Below are 5,953 nucleotides of genomic sequence, written 5' to 3' on the forward strand. Positions count from 1 at the left end.
CAGTGGCGTAGTGGTTAGAGCACCGGGCTCATAATCAGGAGGTCGTGGGTTCGATTCTCCGAAGGGTCACTACTGTTTCGTCTTCTTTGAGCAAGGCATTTATGACGTTTATAGAAATTAAAAGTGCCCGTCTATAGGTTTTCAAGATTCGTAGATATTTTTCGTGCGAGAATAGACATCAAAATATTGTGTACTACAGGGTGACTCAAAAAAGTATACCCTCCTTGACTCATCGATTAATCGATTATATGTTAACTACCAAATTTTAGTTTAAGTATAGTATGTCATTAGAAAGAGCTGGAATCCTAAACATGCATTTATTCATTTTTTTCGGGTGAGTCATTATGGTTATTCGACGAAGAGTAATAGTGTCACGGTTTGGGTTTATAGCGATAGCATCAAAATTAAGAGTCAGTGGTTGGGGTTAGCCTTAACATGAAAAGTATGGGTAATGGTTGACGTTAGCAATAGCATCAAAATCAAAGGTCATGGTTGGGGTTAGCTATGGCATATGAGAAGGTAGGGCCAATGTTGGGGTAAGCTACAGCATGAAGAGACTGAGTTAATTGTTAGGGTCAGCAAAAGCATCAAAAGAAAATGTCATAGTTGGTATAGCTATAGTATTATGAGAAGGAAGGGTCATGGTTGAGTTTAGCAATAGCAAGAAAAGGATGGGTAATGGTTGGGGTAAACAACGGCATCAAAATCAAAGGTCATGGTTGGAGTTAGCTCTAGCAAATCAGAAGGCAGGGTCATGGTGGGAGTTAGCTATAGCACGAAATGACTGGGTAATGGTTGTCAGAAGGACTTATGGACTGTACCATCAAGATGGTTTGAGGTTCCACTCCATCGCCCCGGGGTAAGCGTCTCAGAAGGACTTACTGAGAGTCCAATGGGGGGGGGGGGGCTTCCCCCAATGCACTGGCAAAAATATGTCAAAAGGACGGGGTTTGGGGGCTTCCCCATGTCAACAGTTGTGTGAGTTTACTAGAGCTTTCACTTTACATATCATTGTGATGCAAAGGTACACCTGTCCAATACCTTTACCCACCGGAATAATATCGAGTTGAATTGTCATCAATTGCTCCCAGCAGCAGTGTTTCACAAAATAACCTTGCATCTTTCTACTGCATGGTTAGGAATCCAATGCCCGTGCTTGTAGTGGCCGTTATACCGAGGGAAGTTCGTTTTGAAATCATACTAGTATTTGTGAATGAATTTTCATGATTATTGGTCTGCCGTTTTACATTTCTCGTTCTGAAAGGGTGAATGCGTTGGACTGGATCTTCATTGATACGTTTCATGATGATTTTTCTTTCAAATGTTGTTAACTATGAAGCGCAGAAGCACCCAGGGTCCGGGTGTTTAATGGCACAAAGGACGCGTTATCCCTAACAGTTATGTTAGGCATCATTAAGGACGTTATCTTTGCAGTTAATCCCATTAAAATCTAACGACTCCGTTAAAGTTACCCTTGTTTTGAACATCCCAGCCCCGGAGAACCAATATTCTTAATTCCGAGCATTACGCCGTCTCGAGCATCTCTTGTTCCTCATGTTCCAGGGTTCCGAGTTTACCCGAAATATTCTGTAGCCAAAAATCGCTCTCCCGGCAAGCGTGTACTGATGAACTGATGTTATTTGGGTATACAAATACTGGGCCTGCTGTTCAAGGCGCTGCGTTCAAGCAGCAGATATAACCGCCAGACCGTTAACCACGTAAAATAGACAACCCAATAAAAGGTTATCGTCTTAATTCAGCATACTAAATGGAGGTGGCACATCTCTGCCTATCAATATTCGCATCAATTTGATAATTACCCAAAAAAAGTCACCGGCTTGCAGTTGTTGAATTAATGTTATGAATATATATCCCACTATTTTGTAATAAACCAACTTGCATGATCAAGGCAGTCATCCACACGAACTTTCTCAAACGTGTGAGTTTGTATTTCCGACTAATTGACAATTTGGAAAAGCAAGGCTATATCAGCACCCGGTAAGTAAGATAGGGTCTATGATTAGAACTTGTGAAACAAGGTTTGCTTCTCAGATCAGCCCAGTCGATGCTACATGTAAGTGAACTCCCACATAATCAGAAACTTAGAGACATTGAGGAAGAGTTAAGGGACAAATATCAGCCGATCGAGAAAGAAGGAAAACATGTAAAGATGTGGTCTTTTTGGTGGGAGGGGTGGAGGGACTCGATCGGCTACTATTGGGTTTGCTAAACTCGCGAAAAAAAACAACAAACAGACAATTATGGATTTAGTTGGTGTAAAACATGTTTCACCATGTGGCCACATACATTCCGTACACGTTCAGCTAATTTTTAAAGTGAGTAAATTCGATCACTTAATGGCTGTTTTCTTGTATTTTCATTAATTTTATTGGTCAAACTAGTAGGCCCACCCAAGAGCCCTCAGCTACCTAAACTCACCATCCTGCCATGCCTGCAGGGTGATAATATTATCAGCAGTCTCGGTTGATAACTGAAGGAATACATTTTTGGAAAAGAATGCAGTGAGAGGGTTCATGATTTATCAACAATGTTATTTTTGCTCGGACAAACCATGTGCTCTTGTTTACGTATCTTGCTGAGAACAGTCCTATCCGCTGGGCACTGATGTACGGTCTCCAATCAAAGTCAAAGTTATCTTATTCGTAGTACGCGATTTCACTCAGGCATAACTGCAGGGTGTATTCTTGGTGATTACTCTTGCATTATTTGCAGGCAGCCGGGGCAACAGCTTTTTAAGTAATCATCCGCCATCCGTTCCATATGCCAGATTAACTACGAATACGCGACCAAAAATAATTTTGTCTTTGATCGGTCACCGTGTGAAGGTGCTGAGGGATGAAATTATTTTCAGGTCATTCAAGGCTTGCCATTCTCACAAAAGTGAATGCATTAGTTGTTTAGATATTTGGATAGAAGTAATTGGTTTTGAATATGCACTGTTCTCAATTATTGTTCGAGGCGGGCTGTATATGTTATACCCGATCCTTAGGAAATTAGGTGTTCGCTTATTAAACATTCCAACTGGTGGAACACAACTTTATTTTTTATATCGTTATGGTAACGTTTTTTCGTGGTGTATCGGTCCTACACACAACCTCCACGGTAGAGATATTTCGTCTCATTTAAGTTCAAGGCACGAAATAAATTCGTCCAATCAGAACGTCGCTAGCATCCGATTCAAGGAATTTTGTAATGCTGTAGCAGCGATATCCTGCTGACGGACAAAAAAAGTACTATTTTCTCCGCGATCCGCACTGTACTACATCTCGTACGATTTGGCACTTTTATGGGCTCCGATTGGCCTGTGTGCCACCCAATAAACCGCGAGCACTCGAACAATGTGCCTCGTTCTATTGGGCCTACACACGTTAAATAGTCTTTTGCATTTATATGTAGTTGTGAAAGGGGCTGAATCTTGTTTGAAGTCTTCTTGCTGGAATAAAATCTGCCTATCATAACCTGAAGTCCCTCTGATTTCAGAATTCGTAGTAAAAACGTGAAGATGCAACGACTCCCATTAATGCTATTCGGCATTTTGGTACTCCTGGTAATCAGCCAAGTGTCGGCGGCAGGTATGTCATCAGTTCGTAAAGCGACTCGCAGACGCATAGTTTGCATGCAATATATCAATCGCTTGTCTGCAAGAGTCATTGCCAGAGTCGGTCGTTGGGACCTGCGATAAATGTAAAACCCAGGGATGACCGATTTGATGAGTGTGGTCTGATAATGATCGTTATAATAAAAAAAGACCCGGCTTGACCTCTGCAGTCCAAACGAGGCCTGTGTATTTCTTTTGGAATAATGATTTGAAATGCCTAAGAATTTAAAATCAAAAGTTATTCTAGGGCTCTATGGGTAGGGAAAAAATATCGGGTGATCTAAAAAGAAAAACCCATATAAAATTAAACTCCCGCTTTTTAAAGTACAATCAAAATGTAATCAAAATGAAATTATCGAAAATTCGCACTCTTGTGGCCACTGATATCATCAAAGACAGATTACTTCAAAAAACCCACAGCTTAAACATCAGAAATATACCCTTTCTTTCGGCAGCTGTAGATCAGACACCCGTCGACCGATTCAGACGATTCTTGTACCACTGATTATGAGCTGCATTTGCTCTAAACTAAATATATCCCTCGTGCAAGCGTGAATCATTTCGACCTACTGTGAGATGTGAGCGCCCCCTGTTGGCGGCTTTGTGTAACTTTACCTTGCATCCCTATATTGTCCCTTTAAACAATAGTTCCATCAGTTCATGCATGGAAGAAGAGGCTTTGGGTGGTATCGCAGCAGGATGGTGAGCCAATTCATCACTAAAAGCAATTTGCATAGGTGACTACACCGCTACGATTTTGACGGGCATTTCTTTTATTTGACATTACATGTACTTAAACATTAAGGAGAATATCAAAATGAAGTAGGAAGAAATATAGATTAGGAAATGCATGCATTTTCATCAGGATAGACACTGATCCTTTTGAGATTCTGGAAAAACATTTGGTCTTTAGCGAGCATATTTGACACAACATTTTGATTTTGGAGTAAATCTAAAAGTATATAAATGTGTTATACTTAAAATTCAGAATTACGTAAAAAACAATTAGGACCTATCGTCCAGTAATTAACATATAATACACTGGATATCTTGGTAGCCATAGTTGTTAACAACCATTAACGTTCGGTGCCCTTTTTTGACCAACCGATATATGCTGCTGCTAATTTTGCCGATGTACCGTGAAACGATATCATACCAACAGTGCCTTCGTTCGTTTAACCTTAATACTCCTGCGTTTTGTCTCTCGCTCATAAATGAAGAGTAATTCGAGATATGGGGCTTACGTGACGTACAGTAGTGTATGGGGTCCGAGGATTCAATTATGCGCTTTTGTTTATAAGGTAAAGATGCGCATGTGCAGGTGCGTATGCGTGACTGCAAGTCCGGGGCAAACGAGAAGTTAACAGAGTTCTCCTGCAGATGGTGCATCGGGTTTGCATTCACGTGCATTAGTGTCGACTTAGCATTCTCTCAATACACTTCTCTTTTAATGCGTCATATTTTAATACATACATTTCAGAAGTAGAAGACGATGAAATAGACCATGCTTTCGAAGCATTCGTGAAAAGGCGCACCAACAAGCGTGGCTTCTGGGTTGAACCACTTAAACCGGACTTCAGTCTCTTGAAGAAGTGGAGATAGAGGCTGATTGGTGCTTCATGTAGCCTCCATCACGTCTCACGGATGCGTCACGTTACATGTAGAACAAGAAATAAAGCATTGTAACAAGACAGCTATTGTTTGGATTATTTATTATTCCTTCTATGATCAAGTCCATGAGCAATTGCATGTAATGTGGAGGCCTGATCATTGGCCTTTTTCATAGGAGACTAAAGGATTCTGAAAGTCACAAAAATGTTTCCCTCTCTAACTTACCGTTTATTTTGCCAAATTGGCCTTGAACAGAGAAGGATGGAAAAGCGCCATAGAAGAACTCAATATTATTATTGTTTATGTATCATTTTCTATCTTCGCCGCCAGACCGTCGAAGACCCAACTGCAATTTAAACATGATAGAAACAAATTAACTGTTTTCAGCAAGTTCATTGATGAGGCAAAATATAAAGGCGCTCGATGTCCTTGACATTTTGATTATATTTGGCTATCGTGAAAAAGCACGGGAAAAAAGGCACGACCGCATGAATACATCGTAACGACAACCGCCACTGCCAGACTGCGTTCATTGAAACAGATGCAGAAATGTGTCTGTTGCGTCGACTTCCGATTGATAAAATCCGAAGGTTTCCTGTTACAACAAGAATGACCGAGGGATCGGAGTAGTAAAATGTACACTTGCCTGTGTTTATATTATTGCATGGCAAATGTTTGTTCTACGTCGGGTTAGTTTCGACAGAGTTATATTTGTTGCGGCCA

General features: G+C 40.8%; 1 long non-coding RNA gene across 1 annotated transcript; it reads left to right on the forward strand.

Moving 5' to 3' along the window:
- Positions 1-1,891: 1,891 nt before the first annotated feature.
- Positions 1,892-5,211, forward strand: LOC135484277 (uncharacterized). Its single transcript, XR_010446441.1, has 3 exons — positions 1,892-1,998; positions 3,502-3,593; positions 5,100-5,211. It is a non-coding gene; the product is annotated as an uncharacterized LOC135484277 (long non-coding RNA).
- Positions 5,212-5,953: the final 742 nt, after the last annotated feature.

Source organism: Lineus longissimus, chromosome 3 (genome assembly GCF_910592395.1).
Source record: "Lineus longissimus chromosome 3, tnLinLong1.2, whole genome shotgun sequence".
Classification (NCBI taxonomy): domain Eukaryota; kingdom Metazoa; phylum Nemertea; class Pilidiophora; order Heteronemertea; family Lineidae; genus Lineus; species Lineus longissimus.